This window comes from Callithrix jacchus, chromosome 6 (assembly GCF_049354715.1).
Source record: "Callithrix jacchus isolate 240 chromosome 6, calJac240_pri, whole genome shotgun sequence".
NCBI classification, from domain to species: domain Eukaryota; kingdom Metazoa; phylum Chordata; class Mammalia; order Primates; family Cebidae; genus Callithrix; species Callithrix jacchus.
The window spans coordinates 13733141-13759780 of record NC_133507.1 but is presented as its reverse complement, the minus strand read 5'-3'; the positions used below and the strand labels follow the sequence as shown (position 1 = coordinate 13759780).

At 37.5% G+C, this 26640-nt stretch overlaps 1 protein-coding gene across 29 annotated transcripts in view; it reads left to right on the top strand.

The window, feature by feature from the left end:
* Nucleotides 1-26640, top strand: part of LOC103793610 (uncharacterized) — a 592261-nt gene that overhangs the window by 295774 nt on the left and 269847 nt on the right. For 27 of the 29 annotated variants that reach the window (XR_013519261.1, XR_013519259.1, XR_013519258.1 and 24 more), the window contains one exon: nucleotides 10692-10778. The gene's annotated coding sequence lies outside the window, so the exon portion shown is untranslated. The remainder of the gene's footprint in view (nucleotides 1-10691; nucleotides 10779-26640) is intronic. The other 2 variants (XR_013519250.1, XR_013519249.1) reach the window with 1 other exon arrangement.

The window sequence follows — 26640 nt, the reverse complement described above, 5'->3', positions numbered from 1 at the left end:
CCGCATAAATTATATTCATGATATTGGTATCTGATAATTGCATTTCCAATAGGAATGACAATTAAGACGCTTCCAATATGACATACTTTTGATCATTTTAATTTCCTTTGTGATTGCAAAGAATGATAATTCTTTGGGGGACTTGACTCCAATTTTCACATTACAAAAGAAAAGTTTGGATAATGAAATAATGCAGAGATGAAGGAAGTCTTGATCTCCAATCTCTTATTTCCCCCATTCCCATTTCTGCAGTGGGGATGCCACCTGTGTTCTGCTCATTATAAAACTTTTAGCAAGAGGCTAATGAAATGCAAAGCTTTCTATAAGACCAGCACCATCCTTCCTATCAAATCATCTGAAATATTTATTTGCCCTCTTGAATAATTGATAGGGGCATCAGCTCTCCCGGTCAATTGATTTATTAAGGGACTGTTTGGAATTAAACAGCTTAAAGATATTAGATTTAGCAGTGATCTTGCTTGTTAGCATATTCATTTACCTACGGGAGCTCCCATTAGATATTGTTAATACATGACGTCTCTAGTCACGGCCTGTATCTCCTCAAATTGCATTAACACCAGGCTGTTTAGCCACAGAATAACAGGTTTGATTGAGTGCTTGGGTTTGTTGTAATTAGATTTTCCTAGAAAAGGGGGGACTACTTTAATGCCATATGCATTAAACTAGATATGTCATCAGCATTACTGTAATTGGTGAACAGGAACGCTGGAGACCTGGCTGCATGTGAATGTTTGTGTTTATGGCTCACCCCTCCATTCTCATAGATGGCACATAATAGCCCTGCTTACTTACATATGCATGACCCTGAGGGGGGATAAACTGACCTCTTTAATAAGCATCTCTTTTGCAAAAGGTGGAAAATTCTATCCTGAGTAATGGGATCAATTTTTTGTCTGTTAAAACTGCCAATTATTTCTCTTACTGAAAAGGTCGTGTGTCTGGTTAATCAATGATGAAAATAGTATGGGAATATATGTAGGTATATTCACGTGTTTGATTTGCATTTCACTCTTAGACGATCTGCTTCAGTTTTCAATTGTTGTCCTGATTGGGGGCCACAAACACAGCAGTAGAATTCTGTTTCACCAGTGTTTTCTCTAGGGAATTACACCTTCTTATTAACAGAGATGCATAGAGAAAAGGAAAGGGTTTCTGGTCACTTTTCCTTTTTGGAGTTAATTCATTATGTGCAAACAAACACTAACTTTGCACATTAAGGAACAACGTGTCCCCCATAACAATCTGTGTAGTGGGAGAACTGGGGAGTAGGAATGAAGATAGTGTTAGAACAATTGAAAGGTAAACCAATTTTTCTTTTCTGTTCCTGTTTTCATTGACTGTCTCTCTTCCTCAGGCTGTAGGATGCCTTTGAATTACATCTCAAGTTTCCACAACTTACACTGGGAGTCTCATTCGGAACCTCCCTTTCTCTTTCTGTGAATCGCTTTTTCCACATTAAAGTTATAAAAATATAATATATTTGGCCGGGCATGGTGGCTCATGCTTATAATCCCAGCACTTTGGGAGATCAAGGCGGGAGGCTCACTTGAGGTCAGGAATTTGAGACCAGCCTGGCCAACATGGTGAAACCCCATCTCTACTAACAATACAAAAATTAGCTGGGTGTGGTGGTGGGCACCCGTAATCCCAGCTACTGAAAAGGCTGAGGCAGGGGAATTGCTTGTGCCTGGGAGGTGGAGGTTGCAGTGAGCAGAGATGACACCACTAAACTTCAGCCTAGATAGATAGATAGATAGATAGATAGATAGATAGATAGATAGATAGACAGACAAATAGATATATGCCTTCTTCCCCAGTTCCTTAAGACTTTGAACACAAAAAATGGCAAGATTATTTCATTTTGTTATATATATATATAATAATATATATATGTGTGTGTGTGTAATGATCAGATGTATAAATAACCTTGTTATCTACAAGGCAGGGACACATAGATTGTCCCATTTATTGTGATCACTTCTACATTTGGTTGAATACACTGAGGCTCCAGGAGAACAAGCTACTTCCCTGAGTTCACAAAGCTAATAAAAGCGAAATCAGAATTTGAATCACTTTAATGTCCATGTCCTTTCTGCTATAATGTGCTGCCTACTTAATGACATTGACGGTGATCAGGTATTTTTTTTAAGCTGACTTCTTAATGCAGAGGAGGATCCTGGATTGGTTTAATTTTGGTAATCAGATAGGCTAATTTAAATGGCCATCACCTTGGCAGGTGTGTAAGATTGATTTTTAGGGTAAGGAGGAGTTTAGGGAAGGGATAATCGCAGTTCTCCTGACTGATGTCTGATATTTGAGGGAGATGGTGGAAGGGGAATTAGAAAGCTTAATAAGTGGCTTGGTGTCCTTTAAATTCTGCATAGGTGACTTTGACTCTCTTAACACCAGAAGTCTTTCCTGGGGTTGAAGAGCAGTGGCAGCTCCAGTTCTTATATAGAAGGGGATTAGGGTAGAAATCATTGCAAGGAACCTTGTTTAAAACTATGTCTATATAGCCAACTCCATGCTTTTGCTAGGGTTGGGGACCCATGCAGATTATATGGCAGAGTTGAAAGAACTGCCCCAACTCCTACTTTCGATTATACCCACCTGACAAGAGAGAAGGAAGGCTGGCAAAAAACCAAGATTTGCAATTCCACTGACAAGTTGCAGGACTGACATGGTCCTGCTTGGCTATAAACAGATTAATGTAAAGATATTTATGAAAGAAGTCTCTTCAAAATTTGAGATGAGTTTCGAAATCTCCAAATGAACGTCTCAAAGCAAAATAAATCCTCGGTGTTTAGAAAAGCTTACAATGAGTTACATCAGTGATTACCCGTGAGTAAAGGTGAAATTAAATGGGAGTAAAGAGGTGTTTGAAGCTATTTTATTCTATTAAATTACCACCTTAAGAGAGTTTCAATATTATTTATCATTTCTCAAACAGATTCATAATGGAACACATTTTCCCTAATAATAGCTGTGTTTTGGGTTTGTCTATGAATATAAAGACCAATGAAAATGTCACTTCCTTGAAAGGCAGTTTTTTTGGGAATTACAATTTAGAGTTGACATAATTTACTTCTCTTACTGAAAAAAATATATACACACATATGTACTTATTTGTATATATCTAATACTATATAATATAATATATAAAATAACAGATATAATAAACATAATATCTGTTATAATATCTGGTATATCTGATATAATAAATATAATATCTGTTATTTTATATATTATAATATATAACAGCCTGGTGATATTTATTCTGTTATTTTATATATTATATAAACTATAATAGATACTACCATTGCATGTAAGGGAAAATGATGACACTCAGTGATGAGACTATAAACTGGTTACCAGACTTGGATAAAAAAGAGAGCCATGAATTAGCTTGGCCCAGTAGCACCAGCTATTATCCCTGTCCTGAGGATGATCAATTGAGCACAAAATTTTGAGGCTGTAGGCTCTATGATGGTGCCTATGAATAGCCATGGCACTCCAGGTTAGGCAGCATTGTGAGGCCACATTTCTAAAAAACAATAAATAAATAAATAAATAAATAAATAAATAAAAATTAAAACGGCAGCCATGAATTATTCTGTGTTGTTTGGAATTATTCATGGCCTCATATGGGGGACAATTTTCAAAATTGCATTTATTAGAGACAGTCTTGCAATGTTTATCTTAAGCAAATGTGAAAATATTTTTTAAAATTCCCTAGTAAGTATATTGTGGTATATGATGCACGCACAGTGGATTTCATGGGCATGCAACCAGAGCAAGTTTCTGTTCAGTATAGTCCTTGGCCACCTGCAAGTCTAGGTGTAGGCTTATGGAAGGTCAGAAAAGGTGGGCATGCTGTGCTGTCTTGGGGCAGGGAAAGGTGGACACTAGCCCTGCCCTGTTCCTGCAGTATTAGGGTGCATTCAGAATGCAAATTGGCAGGTGCTAATTCAAATACCTAGCACATCCTGAAAGGGAGGTTGCAATCTGCTGTGAGTCAGGGTTGGCTGCCTTCCCTGTGTTGAGTTCAGCCCTTGGGTAGGGGATGTCTGGGTCCTTGGCAGAGTCCCACATTTTAATTTTTCACTGGGCCCTGCAAATTAAGTAGCCAGTCCTGCACGTACACACTCACACAAAGTCTCACCATGATGACCACCGTCAAACATGAAACAGAATCACTGCTTCAAGATACTTTAATAACTTTGAATGCTCTTACCACCACTTCCATAACACATGCAAGCACAGTTTATACCAAGAAATAATAAACCTTACAATGGGGTAGTAATTTGCATACATTTACAGAATTTCCTTAACACATTTGTCAGTGAAGAGGGAAACAGTTAAATGCTTGTCAAAATCCCTAGAAATAGTGGGTTGGCAAATAAGTTAAACACCTTTCTAGGGCTCAGTTTCCTTCATGACCAAAGTGGAGATTCTTAATGGCCAACAGGGTTTTTCATACTTCAGTGAATGTTATTTATTACTGTCATTTCTACTATTACTATTACACTATGCATTTGAAAAAAATCAGGGTCCTTAGATTAATTTCTGCCTCTACTACCCACATGACCCCTGAGTATGGTTGTATATCCATAACTGCACTTATACTCTTCCTTTTCTCTTTTTTCTTCATCTTGGGCTTTTCCCCATGTCTTTATTTCCTCTTCCCTTTGACATGTCTAGTTGCTAGCACTCAGTGCCATCTATGAACACTGTTCAGCATTGCTGCAGGGACTGCACTTGGTGGAGATGCCCTGTGCCCCTGTTCTTCATTGCTGTCAAGAATTACCTAAGCCTGTAATCCCAGCACTTTGGGAGGCTGAGGTGGGAGGATCACTTGAGGTCAGGAGTTCAAGACCAGCCTGACCAACTTGGAGAAACCCTGTCTCTACTAAAAATACAAAATTAGCCAGATGTGTTGATGCATGCCTATAATCCTAGTTACTTGGGAGGCTGAGGTGGGAGAATCGCTTGAACCTGGGAGGCGGAGGTTGCAGTGAGCCAACATCATGCTATTGCACTCCAACCTGGGCAACAAAAGCAAAATTCCATCTTAGAAAAAAAAGCAGTACCTAAAGCTGGGTAATTTAAAAAGGAAAGAGATTTAATTGGCTTATAGTTCTCCAGGCTATTCAGGAAGCATGGTGCTGGCATCCACTAGGTCTCTGGTGAAGCCTCAGGAAACTTACAGCCGTGGCAGAAGGGAAATGAGGATCAGGCATCTCACATGGCCAGACTAGGAGCATGAGTGGACAGGGCACATGTCGCACACTTTTTTTTCTCTTTTTAACTTATTTATTATACTTTAAGTTCTGGGGTACATGTGCAGAATCTGCAGGTTTGTTACATAGGTAAACACGTGCCACGGTGATCTGCTGCATCCATCCGCCCATCGTCTACAACAGGTATTTCTCCTAATGCTATCCCTCCCCAATCCCTCCCATCCCCTCCTATCCCTTCCCTATCCCTCCACCCCCCAACATGCCCTGTTGTGTGATGTTCCCCTCCCTGTGTCCATGTGTTCTCATTGTTCAACACCCACTTATGAGTGAGAACATGTGGCCTTTGGTTTTCTGTTCTTGTGTCAGTTTGCTGAGAATGATGGTTTCCAGCTTCATCCATGTCCCTGCAAAGGACACGAACTCATATTTTTTATGGCTGCATAGTATTCCATGGTGTATATGTGCCACATTCTCTTTATTCAGTCTGTCACTGATGGGCATTTGGGTTGGTTCCAAGTGTTTTCTATTGTAAACAGTGCAGCAATAAACATATTTGTGCCTGTGTCTTTATAATGGAATGATTTGTAATTCTTTGGGTATATACCCATAATGGGATTGCTCGGTCAAATGGTATTTCTATTTCTAGATCCTTGAGGAATTGCCGCACTGTCTTCCACAATGTTTGAACTAATTTACACTCTGACCAACAGTGTAAAAGCATTTCTATTTCTCCACATCCTCTCTAGCATCTGTTGTCTCCTGATTTTTTAATGATCACCATTCTAACTGGCGTGAGATGGTATCTGAGGTCTTCATCACTGGTCATTAGAGAAATGCAAGTCACGCACTTTTAAACAACCAGATCTCCTGGGAATTCACTCATCATCAAGAGGATGGCTCGCTAAGCCATTCATGAGAGATCCGTCCCCATAATCCAAACACTTCCTGCCAGGCCTCACCTCCAACACTGGGGATTATATTTCAACAGGAGATTTGGCAGGGGCACAGATTGTGACAGTTTCTTCAACAATAAATTGAGTTGTTTTTCATAAGCTGCTATTTTTAGAGATGTGTGGGAAATAGTCCATATAATATTTTGCAATTTCCTTTGAGGACCATCATTTATATATGTGTAGACTTTATAAATAAAAAGTAGACTTTTTAAGTCTTTGAGGTTTGTCTGTTTTCCTTTTGATTAAAATGTCTTTCTCAGACTCCTCTTCATTAACTTTGAATCATACTGTTCTGAACCAGGATTGAGTTAGGTGGGCTAAGGCTAGATGCAGTTTCGTTCCATGGCCTGGCAGAGTGCAGTGGCCACTCAGGAGTCTGCTAGCCCACACAGTCCACACTTGTGATTCACGGTCAGCCTAAGAGTTGCTGCCAGCCCTATGTGGAGGTCATTATTTTTTTCCTTCTCTGATGTGTGACCCTGCACTCAGAAGACCTCATTCTCCTTGTTTCTGACCATTTCTCCAAGTTGTCAGGGTCTTCTTGGATTATACTCCTATATTCTAGAGTCCCAGTGAGCCTTCTCTACAGGGTTCAAAGCACAGGCACAATGACTATGCTCCATGTAAACACATTTTCATGGTGAAAGGTAGAACATATTTTAAATTATTATGGCTATAGCATTATTGAAAAGATTAAAACCATGAACTCCTATAATTATATTTACATATGAAATCTATCTATATCCATACACAGGAAGATCGAAGGGTACATATGTATGTATACTTGTGCATGTGAGATTTAGTCTTCTGACTCAAGAAAGCAATGTGATGAACTGACACGTTTCTGCTAAACAGCACATATCAAGACATGTTATGCTTCTTCTGTTTATCCCACCTATTGGAGGGATTTAGATTATATTCTGCACATTACTGAATCAGACAAATAAGGAGTAGATGTTGAATTGAACCATCTACTGTTTATATTCATTGCTTGATGTTTTATTTAGAAAGGCAATTCTCATTGCAAGTCCAAAAAAAAAGTAAGAGAAATGAATATCCAAAAATATTCATTTCATTTTTCAGGAAAACAGCATCTCCTCTTCAAGAGGCATGAATTGTTCTTTCTCCTCAACTCTTCAGCTAACTCCCTCTAGATCTCAACTTTGGCTATATTGCTTGGTTTTTCTTTTCTTTCTTTCTTTTTTTTTTTCCCTGTGTGTGCGTGTGTATAGGGAGGAGAAGCCATGTGTCTGAGGTGGTGACAACAGTTGCAGAGCCAGAGCCTTAATCACTGTTTACTGATTTAGTCCATTTTACTAGCAGGCAGTGCTTTTCTAGAGAGCTGTTTTCCTGGCGGGGTGCAATGACTGCTTTCAGGGGCAAAAGTACATGTCTCAGAGCTGTCTGGCTCACTCTCTCTGGCACTCACTCCTTGCCACCCGTGGCAGGGCTGCTTCACCCAGGCAATGGGCCGGTGTGTCAGCCTCTGCCTCTGACGGTGTTCCTCTGGTGGTGGTGTTAATAAGAGCTGGATGAAAGCAGGAGGCAGGGCACAGAGGACCCACCGGGGCGTCCAAACAATACCTATGGCAGTCAGAGCCAGCACATTTCACATTGCGCCTCCACTCCTGTGGTGAAAAGAATTGAAAATGACAGATCGAGGATTTTGCCTCCCCCTCTGATAGGCTTTTTTGTTTGGTTTGTTTACACTGCTTTGGGGTTAGGTGGCTGCTATTGTTGTTGCTGTCTTTCCTCTCTGCTTTTTCTTACAATTGCGTACTTGTTACACTTAAAATGATGGCTTAGAGATGATCAAGAAAAAGGGCCAGTTAGGAATTGCTCACGTTTCCTGAATAGTGTATTTGTCACTTTTAATAATCCTCATCTCTGTTCCTCTATTTGCCATGGTCAACACCTGAACTCTTCCAGCGACTGTCAAATTCAGAGAATCGTGGAGGGTGGGCTGACCTGTGAAATTAGGTTTGGAGGACAAAAGAGAATTGGGTGATGCCAGTGTTGGAAAAACTCTGTTGGTATTAGTATAAGTGTGTGAACATTATATATGTCACATAGCTGTTTTAGGTAACTACTCCGAGGACCAATCAAATGGCTGTAATGCATCCTCACTGGCACATCTCATCTTAGAGTCCATTCAGGGCAAAAGGATAATTCATCAAGCATAGGAGTTTTCATTGTTCTTGGGCCTAGAAAATTCAAGGGCATGATTGTAAGCTCAGGGCAGGAGCCACGGCTTGGTCTAAAGGGAAACTTGCCAGCAACATGAGGTGATGACATCATGATAATCCCCAAAATAACAAAGTCCTTTCCCTCTCCTGCTCTTTTCTGCTGTCCAGCCCAGATGTTTTAGGGGGTGGTTTCCAGTCTTGTGCTTTCTGTACTTTTTTGTTTTAAATTGAAGGAGTTGTATGTGCATCCCAAATAAATGGTTCAACACTAGATTGAAAAGACATCACTATAACCATTGCAGTTAGCCATAGTGACTGCCATGAGACGCCAAATGCTTTGAAACTCCCTATACTGGCATCCTTCTACCCTCCTGCCCCACCATCCACTGAAACTCTCAGTGGTACCCATGTGCCATCATTGTCCTCTTCCTGTCACCTGCAGGACCTGCCAGAGATTCAGTGCAGTTGAGCCATTTCTCCTTTCCAGCATGCTCCTATTCAATTTAATAATTATTTCTATAATCTCCCAGTCTTCCATAAACTCACAGGACTCAGTGAGATTGGAGAATGATGTGAGTGTCCGTGGAGCATCTTAAAAACATCGTGACAAACTGTGCTTGCTGTCTTAAAACACTCTCTACATTCTTCACGCATCAGTTTAGGAAAGCATGCTGCTTTTAATTCATTAGAATTTACCAAGGCCTATGCTAGGGAGAGATGACTTTCCAACTTCAATAAAAGGCCCTCTGATTTCTATATGATCATCATTTAGTAATATTAATAATAATGCAAATAAAGTATTCCTAATACATTTATAAGTAGCCATCAAATAATGTCATTTCTAAGGACTAAGATTTGGAAAATCAGATAAATGTCTGGTAAAGTGAGGTCTCCAGTTTTGCTTTTAACCCCACTTGTCACCATCCTTACCTGCGTGAAGAGAAATTGATGTCACGTGTGTTGATGTTGTGTGTAGTTGAAAATCCCCGAGGTGTCCACAGTCAGAACCTTTAGTGGAACAGAAATGACACAGAACTGCATTTTCCACCCTCTGTAATTGTGTAGGGAAGGGATACCACAGAAAGGACTCTGCCCTGCCAGGGACATTGTTACAGAGATTACTGTCTTTGCTGGAAAATTCTAAGTAAAGTGGATCTAAAACAAACTATAAACACATCTCAAAAGTAGACACCTTCTCTAAATGAAGCATAACAGCAATGGGTGACACTGGCCCGGATTTTTGCCTAAGGACTGAGTTGTCACAAGAATGCCCTAGTCTTTACAAATCTCAACAACATTATCTCAAGTTCAGCGTTGTTATTTTCTCCTTTTCAGCTCAAAGTATATAATATTTGAAATGAGGGAGAGAGAGAAAGAGAGAGAGAGATTAAAAAACAAAGTGAGAAAAAAGAAAGGAGAGATCACCTTTAAGGCTTTTCTTTTCTCTTTCTTTCAAACGACACAATAGAATTTTTTTTTTCCTAAAGTTGTATTAGGGATTCACTTAAGCAGAAATGAACTGTAATATGCAAATAGTTCTAATTGGACTGCTAATAGAGCGTGTCTCTGTTGTTTTTTTGTACGGAGTTTTATGCCTATGTAATCAGTGCAGACAGCCGTTAAGTAAATGAAGAGGCAACTAACAATGTCAGAAAAGAGACCGGGCGGTTCCGGCTGACACTACCCTAATCTTCCAGGACCCATTAAATGGCAGTTTCAACGCATTACCTACCATAACATCCTTGAATATCACTGATTTTATTTGCAGTATCAAACATTCCATTTCATGCCCCATTAACAGTGGGAGCCTGAGCTTTTTGACGCAGCTAAACATTTTACTAACTACCTGGACTAAGTAACCAATTAACTTTTGGAGACAATACGGCCAATTAAGCGCGAAAAGGTAAGGCTGTCATCCCCCACGAAAATTGAATTTCCTTTTCCTGATGGCACTTATTGTCGCCGTTCAATTGTTAATGGAGATTCGGTCCCTATTAAAGTATGAAGGCAAAGCAGAATGGAAAAGTTCAGAGGACTTGGTTCCTGAAGAGTAGGTCACAAAGTGTCCCAACTGGCTACTAATTCAGTTAACTTCTCTTCATGCCAGATTACTTATTGGATGAGACTGGAACAGGCCTCTAATATGACATTCTGTGATAGTACATTGCACAATCTGGTAGCTTGCGAGGAACCCACAGGCCCAGGGCGGTAGTTTGGGACCTTGTATGGGAGGTTGAGGAGGAAAAAAAGTTATTCGTTTTTATTTTTGTTTTTGTTTTTTTTTTTGACAGCAGAAATATCAGCATCCGACAAGATAGTGCCCTGGTTATCGCTGGCTTGGATTCCTCAGAGAGAAAAACAAATCCATGTATGGAGAGGTAGGCTCCAAATTAACCTTCTGTGGTTTGGGAAGTCATTTTCTAAATGGCAGACAAGGTCTCGGGTGGTGATTCTCTTCCATGGATTTGACTCCAGTTGACTGGAATGCAGCACAAGTAATGAACTTGGATATCACATTTTTGAAAGCTTGAGGCAAAATGTATCCCTTTGGTAGAAGTCTTTCATCTTTGAAGGTACAGAAGAAAATGTGTCCTGGAGGGCATCTTCCACGGGCCTTGTATAAGTGAGAAACATGAAGCTTATATAGAGTCAGAAACTAAACACTGAGCTCAGATTTATGTATCTGTTAAACAAAAACAAAAACAAAAAAAATACATCAAATAGCTTTGTGAAAATGCAACTGTTCTAAATGGAAAGAGACATCAAGAATTTTGAAAAATAGGTAAAGAATAGACTTCCAATGAATCTGACTTTAATACAAAAATTATGTTAAAAACTTGAAACTGGCTTTAATACAAAAATTATAATACTTACATATTTAATGTTGTCAAATTATTTCTAGAGCAGATTTTGGAAAGGTGATAGAAAAGGAGAGTGTTGGAAAGGACAAATGTTAAATGTTGTTTAACATTTATTTAAAAGCTGCTCACATACACTTAAAATCTGAGTTGGGCCTGAAAACTCATAAGTAAAGCACCGATCTAAGTTGTGCTTGAAATTATTAATTTCCTGTATTGTTTAATGCTAGAGATATTTGATACCCATAGAACAGCTGTTGAATTACCATGGGAAAAAAAAATCATGTATTCCATTGCTATGTTAGTATCCTTAGTTTATAACTTTTTTATGTTGTTTCTGCCAGATTATGTGGTGATGGAAAGGAGGAACAAAAAGAATTAATATTATATACTTTCAGGTTTAGGTATTCTTTGAAGAATTTGATAAGGATTGGCACTTCCAAAGATATGAATCAGAAATAGTCCTATCTGAATATGGACCAATTAATAACACTGATTGAAATTTCCTTTTGAAAATTTCCTTGGATTTTAGTATCTTTTCTCAAGAGACACAATTTTCTTTATAGAAGTGATTGCTGTGGGCTATTTATTTTAGCCATTTTCCCATGGCAGTGGATGATTTTAAATGATTACAATAGTTTGAACTTCCTGTTATTTAAGATAGAGGAGTAAAGCCAGATCTCAGATGCTTCCCACTCCCACCCCCGCCATTGCTACAAGAGAGTAATGAAAACAAACAAGCAATGGCCAAATGACATCAGCAGTACTCAGACTGTGGAAAGGGCTGGTGGCTAGAAGCTTCCAGTCATCCGCATCATTAAGTAAAGATGGCAGGAGATATCATAGAAAGCTCTGAGCCGGGAGGTGCTGCAGAGTCTCAGGGTCAGCTAAGGGGGACAGAGAGGTATGTAGTGTAGAGAGACCCACACGTGGGTCCCCCAGCCTTTTGCACCATCAGGGGAGAAGCCGAAAGTCTTTTGCCACTTAAGTTAATGAGAAGAGAAACTGAAGAGGAAAGTAAAACAATCCATGCTATTGCTGGTACAAATAAGTTTCCAGGGGCCCACACTGTCCCTCCTACTAGAAGCCAATCTTGACATTAGACATTTCACAAGAGGAGAGGGCAGATACCAGTTCTGGCCACTGAGGTTGCATCAAATCCTGAGGCTACAGAAAATTCACCCCTCAGGTGTGGCTCTTAGAAGGGACATAGGAAGGGAGAGAGGAAAGGGACTAATTATATGGAAAAATATAAAACCAAAATCCAGATGCACCAATCGATCAATAAACCATTTAAAAAGAAATCATCTTGGGGTGAGTAGATTGTCCTAATAAACACAAAATTCACATACTAGAAAATGTTAGATATATGTGATTAAAAATATTCTGGGTAACTAGTACACATTATAATTTTTATAAGTCCTAGGAGAGTCAATTCAGGGAAAAAATAATTCATCTTTTCACAAAAGGCTATTATTTTAACTAATAAAAGCTCAAATAAATCAATAAAGGAGATTGAAAACTAGTAATTTACAAAGAAGTAAATGGCCAATAAATATATTTAGATTCCCAGTTTTACCAGAATATTTTAAATTACAAATTAAAATAACAGCAGGTTACTGTTTTTTATCTCTCTGATGAAACAAATGCTAAGGTTGGTTTCTCCTCAGTGCTGAAGTGGGTGGAGCCAGGCTGCCACTCCTATAAACTTTCTGGGGAGAAATTTATTAATACATTTCCATATTTAAAAACAGTATTCTGCTAAAAGTGCTGTAAGTTATACAAACAGAAACACACAGGTACACATATACATACAAATTCATATATTTAACTTTCATATATAATTTATATATGTGTTATACACATATAAACTTTATATGTATAAAACACACATATACAAATGATATGTATATTTTACAAAAGCATTAAGAATAATTTCATCAACAACCAAAGTTCTGTCAACAAAGGGGTGTTACATTATAATAAAGTCCACTGAATAGAAAGATTGCTAGATACATTAAGTAAAAAAATAAAATACACAATAATGCACTTTTCTGAAAAGAAAGATTATTAGATATGTTACATTAAAAAATCAAGTACAACAGGATTTAGTTTTCTGATGTGTAATATTTTCATTCTGTATATATTTAGATGTATACACACATATTTTTCATATATACATGAAGTTTTCATATATATCTATTTCTACTATTTTAAATAATATAAACACATATATCTATATCTCCATGTGTTTTGCATAATCTAATACATTCATGAATGTTTAGGGCCTCTGGAAGAAATGAGACATTATGTATGCTAGTTGCATTTAGAGTCTGGTGGGGTTGTTAAAAAGAAGGCCACTGCTTTTTACTTCAGATGGTCTGAGTTTTTAAGTTATACATATGTATTCTTTCGTATTATAAATTAATATCCACATTGTGAATAAGAGGACTCAACTCTGGGCACATTTTGCTTATTTGACTGTTTTCCTCTTGATATCACTAGAAACAATCAAAATTACTTTTAAAATACCTTTTTTTCTTGCTACCTATGTGATCGTAGAAAATTTAGAAAACAAGCTTTTCTCATCAGGATGACCAGAGATAATTTGTGCCTATGGATGTTCTGTGAAGGCCTATTGTGTCGGGCAATGTATTAAAACACACTTGGCTCTTCCCCCAAGAAACTCACATTTTAGTAATGGGTATATATATTTGAGTGAAGTGTACAAGCAATAATAGAAAGGTGTGTTTAATGATCCTTTAAGGGCACTTAGAAGATTTCTATGACAAGATATAAATGAAATGCTTCATCATGTTTGCACTAGAATTAATATTTAGCTTTTTGAAATAATATTTTCTGACTAATAAACTAATATAATGTTCTTTTACTAAACTTAGAAAAATGCAGTAAAGTCAAAACATTCTCATTTTGAACAGTTTTATATCTTGCTCTTGCAGTGAAAATTTTAAAAAGGAAATATAGGTAAATAGCTAAACATTCAGTGAAGGCTCAGAACTAATAGGACTACTACAATTATATCATTTTTAAGACATTGTATCATGCACATTTCTTTATGACAATAAATTATCTTTGCAAACATAGCACATGATTCAATGAGGCAATATAACTTATTTGAACACTTCATGGTTGTTGGGCAATCATTTTGAACTTTATTATTTCCCATACATATTTTTAGCTGTGAATTAGACTTTTTAATGACACCTTATGTATATATTGCCATCCTAATGAAGCTGTACCTTTTCTGAGAAGGGAAATTATGAGATAGAGGTGGACACATGGTGGAACTGGAAGAGGCAATTCACTCACCAGCCCCCAGTTATAGTCCATACACTGTCTTTGGCTTACCAAACAAGCCTCCTCCACTTGAGACATTCTGAAGCTCTTGAATACACATTTAGTTGGGAAAACCTGCATTATAACAATAATGTGAGAAAGTGCTCTGAAGCCTGAATGTATTAAATAATTAGTTGGATTTTTATTTGTTTGTTTGTTTAAGGCAGTTTGGACTGGCAAACTCATCTCCTTCTCCATAGGCAAATAGAAGAAGGGCGATGAGTTTGCATGGCCATTCCAGAAATGAGTAGTTGTATGGGCGTACAGTGCCATGGGCTTGAAGTGAAGTGGACACCAGAGGCAAAAAAATGCAGTGACAGGTGTGAACAAGCACTAGGTGGGACCTGTGATTGGCTGGATTGGTCCTAAACACGGGGCATGAAGGAAAAGATCTAATGGTATTTCTGGGTGTTAGGGCTGCAAACCTTTATAAGATGATCTTAACAAATATGGATCAATGAAAAGGGTGAAATAAATTAAGTAAAGCATGTAATGGCAAACGTTATGTCAACAGCTTATGCAGGTAAATTGAGTTACAATTTGATGGAAGAGGCAGGTGAGTCTCTTGAACCTTTTCAGCATCTGAGGAAAAGAAATATGACCATGGTAACTGAAGAAACTCGAGAGCCCAGGTCTGGCATCCCAGATGCCTACCATTGAGGTTCTAGTCTCCATTGAGAAAGATGACTGGGTTTAACACAAATAAGTACCTCTGGACAAAGATAGAAAAGAGTCTATATGAATGAAGCGAGCTGTGAACGTACTGAAAATTGAGTGAGTCAAGGTATTTACAGTGAAGAATAGGTTATAAGATACCTCAAAGTTCTGAATATACAGGTAGGGTTATAGAACCATAGAAAAATGGGGGACATGGAAGGGGAGGTTTAGACATTTTTCTGTTATAAGATTGAATTAATTCAAAGTCAGTTAGATTGTAATAATGAGGCTCATTTAAGACCTAAGACTTGCTGAAATAATATGGTTAAAGCCACGAGACGTTAAGATTGTACTTGCCATAACAGAACCCGTTTGGGCTATTATTAATCTAATCTCATAAGTGCACATAATACCCAAGCAAGCAAACCAAAGCTTTGAATTCAGTTTACACTAATAGTAAGAATATCTCATGGGCTTTTCACCAGGATTCTCTGTACCATTAAGCAATTACTAGTGGCTAGAACACTGCTAGCCCACATGTCGCTATTTCTGGTTAGGGGATTTTCTTGCCTGCCTGACTAAATCTTCCAATTAAATGCAGTGGTACTACATTAATTTCAGTTCTTCACTTACAATGCACAGTGGAAAGTATTGTTACTTCAAGTAAACAGTTTTAGGAGCTGCTGAACCACAGACATAGCATTGCTGGTTTTTAGCATTCCGCCAGTGGTAGGATATCATTGTGTAACAAGCAAAGGTGAGACTTGGAGACAAAGATAGTCTTTTTTATTGATATAGCAACATCTTTATCAACACAATTTCTATATCCAATAACACTTTCTCTTTTTTTGTGTGTCAGTTTCAACTATGGAGTTATATTTAAATTTGTTCTATTTAAAGTTCGATTAAAATGTAAAGCCTGCAGAAGGTCAAAGTAGCATAAAGTCTCTTCTACAGTGTTCTTCAGAAATAAATTAAAATTTATTTTAATTTTAAAATAAAACATTTTAATAGTCATTACAGTTCTAAATAAAATCACATGATAATAATAATAATTTATTATGTGTATGGATTTTTTTCAAAACCAAGATAGAGTCATGAATACAAATTAATATACCAGTGCTGGAACAAATTCTTGAATCAGTTTTGATTATTTACAATAAATATTTTTTTCATAATGACATATAGGATCAATGTACAGCCTTTCTGTAAATCTCATAAACCAGTAGAGAATGACTATCTCTGAAACACAGGGTGGTGATTAAACATGCAGGCTATTAAAATAATAATTTCTGAATTCACACCATAATTCTAGCATCAACTAGCTTTGTAATCCTAGCAAATTTACTTATCTTATCAATGCCTCAGATTTATCTGTATTTTTAAAAAAGCAATAATAATACCACATGGAGTTATTGTGAAAATTAAATGAAATTCTAAATTACAGAACTTACCAAATTAGTTTAATCATTTATAAGTAAATGCATGTTTTTGAACCCTAGAGACTATAGTAATAGTATGAGATAATGCACACATAAATATTCCAGAGGCTTTAGATACAAAACATAGATACTGATAGCTCCTCCTTTTTTTTAAAAAAAAAACTAGAATCAAGGATATATGGGATATATTTATAGATTTTCATGATATAATCACAGAATCCCTGAGAAAGTTCCTCATGGTGCTACAACCTGAGAGGGACAATGAATATGATGCCCCATTGATATAAAGGACCTTAGTTACTGTAGAAAGATTTACTAATCAAAATGTGAATTGGATGAGTGCATAATCCAGTTATATGTGAAAACATCCTCCTGGTCCCCACCTCTGTACAACTCTTAGAATATTAGACGTCTCCAAAACTCTCTTATAAATGGATGGTAATATTTTTCTCTGTCTGATGTTTAACTTAATAATTTAAAAATAATAGGAATGTCAGAGTCAAATTGTGGTATTTTCAACTTCTTGATAATGTAAGTGCTATCCTACTTGTAAAAAATCAAATATAGGCAGGGTGTCATGGCTCTTGAGTGTAATCCCAACACTTTGGAAGACTGAGGAGGGCAGATCATGAGGTCAGGAGTTTGAGACCAGTCTGGCCAACATGGTGAAACCCCGTTCCTACTAAAAATACAAAAATTAGCTGGGTGTGGTGACATGCATCTGTATTCCCAGCTACTCAGGAGGCTGAAGCAGGAGAATTGCTTGAACCCAGGAGGCAGAGATTGTAGTGAGCTGAGATCTTGCCATTGCACTACAGCTTGGGTGACAGAGCAAGTCTCCATCTCAAAAGAAAAAAAAAATATATATGTATGTATATATATACATATATATAATATGAATTCTTTATCATTGCACACACAAATCCTTCAGCATATCATATTAGGCTCCCCCTTTCTCTATTACTTTAGCCTTGCATAAGGGCCCAGGGTCTCATTGGTTTGGGGCAGGCACAGGTAGAAAAACTAAGAAACAAAAATTTTTGAGTAGTCAGGTAAGTTTTTTAGAGTTAGTTAACTATTCAGACAAACCAAATTAACACAATTAACTGAGACTTTTGCTCTTTCTTTTCCTAGGGAGACATTAGCGTTACACAGTGTAAATTATTGGAGGCTTTCCTTCTGCTCTACAACTTTTTTTACTTGGTTTAATCTTTGATTTTAAAAAAGAACCACCAAATAATTATTTTAGTCTTGTTCTTCGAAGCCAAGAGTGATGTTCAGTGGTAAAAGTTTTGGGGGCTTAATAAGGGAAACACTATCTCCCATTGTGAAATTTTATAACTGTTTCTTCATACTTCTTTCCCAAACTAAAAGCCTTATTATTTCCCTGAGAGCCTGGCCAAAATGGAAAACTGTAAGGTTCAAATCCTGGAGTGCAGAAGAAGCATTAGGCATTGACCCCGTGGCTTCCTAATAGATCCACAAAGTGCTTTGTTCCTGGAAATCATCCGATGAGTAGTTCAGTGCTATTGTATATCTTGTTAGAGCAGCAGAAGTGCCACAAAATGAACTAAAATCTCCCTGCAGAGTTGCTGTATCATATGCTGAGAACATTCTGAACTTTCAACAAATTCATGTTATGATCCTGGGTACCCATGGTTAAATCTTTACAGGGGTTAAATGAGAAATATGAGTCTGCTGTTAAGTGTCTTCTGAGAGTGACAAAGCTCTGGTCATAAGGGATGGGAGAGGAGGGATTTCTTCTCAGCCCTCCCAGCCCTCTCAAGCTGTATCACAGACAGGAGACATAATGCAAAGGGGCTCAGACATTCACTTCCTGGACCCTTACAGCCTCAGGCAGTGACCCCCTCTACCTGGCTTTTCCCACTCTGTAAAATGAGGATCCTCCTACATTATGTAGTTTATTGTGATAGCTAAATAGTTGAAAAGAAGGACCTCTCATTTGTTTTAACTCTGCAGTTTCCTGCCTACCTATCTATCTATCCATCCCTATCAATCTATCAATCTGTCTATCCCTGTCAATCTATCAATCTGTCTATTCCTGTCAATCTATCTATCTGTCCATCTGTCTGTCTTATCTGTATCTGTCTCTATCATTTATCTATCATCTGTTCATCTGTAAGCTATAATCTATCTCTGTCAATCTATCATCTATCTCTATCAATCAGTCTGTCAATCTCTATCTACCTATCTCTATCATCTGTCTATCATCTATTCATCTATCACTTGTTACTAGTCAATCCATCTACCTACGTATCTCTCAAAAGCAACCATTTTCTTCCTGACTTTAAAAATATTTAAGTGATATTCCCTCTACTCTTTTTTATTGAGGGTTATGATTTTCAGGCTTTGGATTTTATGATGCCAAAATACAATAATTGTTCAATGTATCTCTCCTAAATTGCTATTTAAAAAACTGCTTTACTGAAGTTGAAGGTGCACATTTTGATACATTTTGGCACACATATACACCCATGAAATCATCACCACAATCAAGATAGTACATCTATCCACCACCACCAAAGTTTATTTGCCCTCCTTTGAGCTTTCTCCCTGCCACCCACCCCCTGCCTATCCCCAACCCTCAAGCAATCACTAATTTGCTTTCTGTCATATCAGTTAATGTGAATTTCCCAGAAATTTATATAAATAAAATCATTCAATGTGCATGCTCTTTCTCTGTTCACCCAGTACAGTTACTTTGAGATTTAGCCATGTTTCCGCATGGGTCAATAGTTTATTCTTTTTGTTGCTCAATACTAATCCATTTTATGGGTTTGCCTTATATCAGTCAATTCTCGACCCTTCAGGAGAGGAGTAGTGTCCTTCTCCAACTACACTACTCCACTGCAAACAGCCTTGCATCACAAGCTGTTACCATTCATTCCCTTTGATTACACAAAAATAACCCTAATCTTTATTAACTTGGGAGTTCATACCCTCCAATATCATAACTGATGGACCTGCCACCCTGATCTTAGCATATTTCTAATACATTTTACAACTGCATCAAAATGTTGTTAGAGACTCCCCAAAATTTCAGCTCTATTTTCTTGGCTAATGCCATAAAAATGGGAAACTTTGCAATGGGAGGGACGACAAGGACTCTTTGTACTTCTACTTGTATTCTTTCTTTCTGTTTTCATGATAAAACATTTTCTATGCTGTTTAAAGCAACAAATGTCCTACTTTCTAAATATCTCCTTAATCATCACTGCAAAGTTTCCTTACTCTGTTGTCAAAATATCAGAGGACCAACTGGATTATGCATGTTTTTTTATTTTCTATATTTTATGTTGTTTTGACATCCTTAGGAGTCCTTCCTGGGTGGGGAGAGAATGTCCCTCCTAGGACTAGAAGATTCCTAGAGAAGGAAAACAACTTGCCAGTGAGCCTACCTTTCATATACAAACTACACAATCCAGAACAATACCACAACCACCTCCTTGATCTAACTCTCACACATCAAGCCAATATTTCCCGTATCAACCCAGGGTCATGTACCAGACAACCTAGGGCGACCCCTGTTCCACAAAGCCTGTTGGAATTATTCCAACTGGCTAATCTTAAACCATTTACTCTGTCATGCCCTGCCTTTCCTGCAGAATATATTATAAGACTGTGGTCTATGCCTTTTCTATCCCCTGATCAACACTAGTGTTTCCCCCTGTAAATTAATTCTGTGAGGTTTCTATTGTTATATCTTAAAATCCATTAATTACTTTCTCTATGATACCTAATCTGCTTTCAGTCCTACTACTGTGGACTGAATATTTTTCTTCCCCCTCAAATTTGTATGGTTGAAACCATAACATTCAATGTGTTCTTTCGAACCCAATGTGATGATATCTAGAGGTAGGGCCTTTGGGAGGTAATTAGGTTTCAAGTCAGAAAGGTAGAGTCCTCATGATGGGATTAATGCCCTTATAAGAAAAGACCAGAAGGTTAGCTCCCTCTCTCCTCCACGGGCGGACACAGCAAGATGACAGATGTCTGCAAACCAGAGAGAGATCCTTCACCAGGTACCAAATCTTCTGGCTCCTATATCTCAGATTCTCAATCTCTAGAACTGTGTGAAACAAATGTTTGTTGTTTAAGCATCCCAGTCAATGGCAGTTTGTTATAGTAGACTGCACTGACTAATATACCCGCCCAGTGTATATTTTATCTTAGACATTGTAAAATTGTTCTTTAGAATTTAGATTTGGTTCATTTTTACATCTCCATGTTTCTGCTTACCGTCTGAACATATGGAATACGGTATAATTGTTTTAATGTCTATGTCTGCCAATTCTAATCTGTGTTACTTCTGGGCTGGTTTTAATTGATTGGTTTTTCTCATGATAATAGTTTATGTCTTTCTGCTTCTTTGCCTTCCTGGTAATTCTTGATTAGATGCCAGACATTATGAATTTTACCTTGTTGGGTGTTGAGTCATTTTTTGTCACTATGAATATTCTTGAGCTCTCTTTTAGGATACAGTTAAGTTACTCAGAAATAGTGTTTGTGTGTGTGTGTGTGGGGGGGTGTCTTGTTTTTAATATTTGACAGGCAAGGCCAGAGCAGTTTCTAGAGCCAATTATTCCCCACAAATGCCCCTTTTAAATACTCTACCCAACGATAAAATCTCCAACCTGGCAATAAGGGACAGACATTCTTCTCAATCCTATTCAAACAATGGGTACTGTTTCTTCTGGCCCTTTTTGGTAGTTCCTTTCCTGGCTTTGAGTGGCTTCCTCTCACACTGGCACTGAAGAAGAGTCCTCTGCAGATCTCTGCCATTCCCTATCGCTTCAGCTCTCTACTCTATGGCTCTTGCCAAATTACTTTCTCTTGATGTTCATCTCTGTCTCAGCTCAGGAAGCTGGCCATGGTCTGCCTGGCTTATGGCCACTGTGACACAGCCAAGAAACTCTCTCAAGAAAGTAAACTGAGGCAGTCACAAGACTCAACTTCTTTGTTGCTTGTCTTTTACTAATTACTGTACTTCATTATCTGGCATTCAACATCATAAAAACCATCGTTTTTGCTTATTTTGTCTAATTTTTCTGGGTTTCTCTTCCAAGCAAGAAGGTAAATCTGTTTCCTGTTATTCTCTCTTACCTTCCTTCTAGCATAACTAATAACAATAGCATAACTGCTAAAAAATAATATTTCTTTTTTTTTTTTTTTTTTTTTTGTTTTTGTTTTTGAGACGGAGTCTCGCTCTTGTTACCCAGGCTGGAGTGCAATGGCACGATCTCGGCTCACCGCAACCTCCGCCTCCTGGGTTCAGGCAATTCTCCTGCCTCAGCCTCCCGAGTAGCTGGGATTACAAAAAATAATATTTCTTTTAAATATTATTAGCCCATTTGTTTTCTTTCCTTGGCTTTAATTATGTCATCACTTTCTTTTATAAAATCCCATCTAATACGATAGTCTGTCTTTAATTTCCATATGTTTGAACCAGTTTACTTTTTGCTTGGCCATTTGTCTCTTTAACTTACAGAATAATTTTTTTTTTTTTTTGGGACGGACTCTCACTCTGTCACCCAGGTGTGATCTCAGCTCACTGCAACCACCACCTTCCAGGTTCAAGTGATTCTCCTGCCTCAGCCTCCTGAGTAGCTGGAACTACAGGAGTGCGCCACCACACCCAGTTAATTCTGTATTTTTAGTAGAGATGGGGTTTCACCCTGTTGGCCAGGATGGTCTCCATCTCTTGACCTTGTAATCTGCCCACCTCAGCCTCTCAAAGTGCTGGGATTACAGGTGTGAACCACTGTACCCAGCCATAATAAAATTATTTCTTACTTGTCTAACTGTAATTCTCTACTTTTCTTATTACTTACAAAACTGGTGAGTTAATGCATCAGTTAAGGCAATCCCCTCCTCTTTTATTCCCTGTGTGCATACACAAACTAACATAAATATGTTTGTACTCAATTTGAAGTTAGGTGATCACCCATCAATACTACTGATTCTACTATGTGCATTGCACTGGTCTAGAGGTTGGCTAGCATTTAATACCATTTTCTAGGAACTTAGAATCAAACATAATATTTTTTGTCACTACTGTGGTAACTACCTTGATGCATAAGGTAGGAAAGTTACTTTTACAATAGAAAATTGCTGGAATTAAAGGAGATAAGAAGAGTACCTAGTAGGTTAGGTAAATAAATAATGGCATCCTCATAAAGGAGGATATTTTTGAGATTTAAAATGATATTAAAGAAAAAAAATTTAATGACATGAAAAAGTATTCATGATTTGTGAAGCAAAAATTCCGTTCAATTGTTTGCATGATGTAATTAATATGTAGCGGTATGCCTCCACTAACATAGGAAATTCTGAAAGAACTGCCATACGTTCAGTGTTAATGTTGGCTGATGTTTAACTTTAGAGAGTGAATTCATAGATTTGTATTTCCTTTATTATCATGTGTTTTCTGAATTTTAGAAAATGCAAGAAAATTCTTTTCTATTTTGTAATAAAAAATAATTTTTAGTTAAAAATCTCTAGCACAGAATCTGCCGCTAAGTAAGCATCATGTAATTTTAGACAATTTAATCTCTTTCATATCTTCTTCCTTCTAATCTATACATTGTTGCTTTATTTAAGTGTTTCTTGTGTACATAAGTAACTAGCAAGACTATAAACTGCTTGAGGACAGGGTCATAGTATTCTTACTATTCTTGATTTTAATTAGTATAGTACTGGACTTTGCAAAGAGATTAAATAGATCTACACACAAACACACATACAAATATATATATATGTATATATATGGAGAGAGAGAAATTATTTGGAGATTTTTTTTTATTTTGTCCTTAAATTATTTTACATTAGGTGTTAAGAGGAATCCAACAAGAAACAGGATTTTCTTCAATATTCTATAAGCTTTGTAGAGGTGGAAAAATTTGTACTGATTCCTTTTCTTAACTTAGCCACATTTCGAAAACTTGCAAGAACATCCTAACTGGGAGTGAATTACTTTTGCTTCTATGTGATTTTTTTTTTTTTTTTTTTTTTTTTGAGATGGCGTCTTGCTCTGTAGCCCAGGCTGGAGTGCAGTGATGCAATCTCAGCTCACTGCAGCCTCCACCTCCTGGGTCCTGGTTCAAGCAATTCTCCTACCTCTGTCTCCCAAGTAGCTGGGATTACAAGCACGAGCCACCATGCCCAGCTAATTTTTGTATTTTTTAGTAGAGACAGGGTTTCACCATGTTTGCCAGTCTGGTCTTGAACTCCTGACCTCGTGATCCACCCGCCTTGGCCTCCCAAAGTGCTGGTGAATTTTTTTTTACTTATAATATTAGTTATTAGTACTTATTTTTCCTTACTTTTCTATACAAGTCATTAGATTTAGGTTTGAAGTCATCCTAGGGATAAGGCTTTTGAAAATCTATTGACAAGATTCCACTTCTGCCTGCCCTAATCCAGATGAAGGAAGTGAAAACACAGGAGGAACTTGCCACTTCATGAAATAATTTTATTCCGTAGCCTAAACTCGTTACTAATGTCTGTAACCCTTAATTAATTAAAATGACTCCAGCCATGGGATCCTGTAGTGAAGAGGTTCCTAGTAGTTACATATATTCAACCTGAAATTCAGTTAAATTTGAAAGATGCTTAAACACACATCAATGAATAAAAAATGAAAACCTTGTTGAATGTAATCAATAATTTGCCTCTTGTCTCTTCCTCTCCTGTATCTCCTTTCTTCCTTTGAGATTTAATAATTTTTTTCCTAAATAAATTTTTTAAAAATACACTTGTTAAGTAGATTTAAAGAAGGTGTCAAATGTTGATGAATTTTTGTTTTGAGATAATTTTTTTAGTTAAAAAATTCTAAAGTGCACTTCGAATTTGTTTAATCAAAGTGACTTTTTGGCAATATCACACTACTCTAATAAATAGGGCTATTGAGGGAGGCATCCATATTGCTGATAGGAGATTCTTGCTTAAGCAGTACTGTTTACTAAAGAATAAATCAGTTATATCTAGCTCCTGAGGAGTTAGACCATCAGAACTTCTAGAACTTAGACAGGATCTAGTGCAACAAAAGTTAACAAGATAGGCTTAGCCCTTGGAATCTATCACAGTATCTGAAAAGAAGTGACTGGTATTTAAAGACAGAGACAATACTACAGTAGTATTTTGACATATCTTTGGTAAGTTCTCATCCATTGCCCCTTGAATTTTTATTCCCTCATTCACAGCTGTGGTTGAGGCCCTGTTAACTTATGAAAGTCTCCTGGCTTCTTTCTCCTTCAGGACTTACACTGCTTTCCCTCTGACAAATCTTCCTAAAACATGGCTCACATCATCCTCAATAAACATTGGGATAAATAAACTTTGGGATAAAGTCTGGCGAATTTAAGCATCACTTAAGGTCTTCTCTCATCTTTTTCAATCTTTAATTTATACCCAGTATTTCTTATTCCAATCAACTTGATTAACTGTCTTCTCAAAAGACTTTGCACAAATATTCTACAAGTGCTTAAGATCATCTGAAAACCATGCTGAGTCCTGAAATTGTATACTCCAGGCAGAAAAAAAACGGTCTCCAACTTTAAGGAACTTAAAAAGCAAAGTAATAGAGAGGTAAATCAGTAGATTGTTTCAGCACAAGGTGATAAGTTAGTTCTATAACTGAGGTATATATGAAGCCTGCAGTTATAGATAGAAAGAATAAATAAGGTTTGGCTGTGGCAGCACAAATAAAATTTCTGGTGAGATTTTGTCATTTTGCTCAACCAATGAAAGCAGTTATAACAAGTATGTGAAGATAGGTGTAAACACTTAATGTAATGGAGAAAATGGCAGTAATGGGGAAAAGAGCAGCGTAGATAAAACAAAGTTCTATATTCTTGAATTCAATAAGAAAAGTGACTTTTTTGGCTGGGCGCGGTGGCTCAAGCCTGTAATCCCAGCTACTCAGGAGGCTGAGGCGGGAGAATTGCCTGAATCCAGGAGGCGGACGTTGTGGTGAGCCAAGATCACACCATTGCACTCCATCCTGGGTAACAAGAGCGAAACTCCGTCTCAAAAAAAAGAAAAGTGACTTTTTCTTTGGGGGGCTGAGGTGGGTGGAGCACAAGGTCAAGAGATCAAGACCATCCTGGCCAACATGGTGAAACCTCGTCTCTACTAAAAATACAAAAATTAGCTGGGCATGGTGGCAAGCGCCTGTAGTCCCAGCTACTTGGGAGGCTGAGGCAGGAGAATTGCTTGAACCTAGGAAGAAGAGGTTGCAGTGAGCCGAGATCATGCCATTGCACTCCAGCCTGGTGACAGAGCAAGCCTCCGTCTCAAAAAAAAAAAAAAGACAATTGACTTTTTAAATTTTCCACCATGATCTCAAGTGAAAATGCAAAATAAGCAAGGCTTTATACTCTGTTTTTAAACGTGAAAAGAATAGACAAGTTGAGTCGATAAAGGCTAGCAACTTTGTCCATGTGTAGCCAAATGAGCTTTGCTCTCTAATCTTCCTGCTATGAACTCATTATTTTTCTGTCATACCAGTAGATGCAATTAGAGACACTTGACTGGACAGTTCCAGCTGTAGATTTCCAAGATTTACTGGTTTTACTTTTATTAACATTTAGTTCAACCCATATTTGAGATGCAAAGTAAAAGATACACGGGACTTAAGTGTTAAGATTTATATAGTTGACTGATTATAGATGATTAGTCTGATCTTGATTTGAGGCATAGATTTGGTTGCCTAGGATTATGATCTGTATATAAACATTGAGTGTATCGATGAGTTTTGCATCTTATCTATGTATATATGTCTACTCGTATATATTTTATAATGCTCAGTGGAAAGTATGGCAGTGTTCCATTTTATTCAGTCTCCACTATGCAGTTCTATTAGGACAACTGAACAGAATCTGAGCCATTAGTAGTGGCAGCTTTCC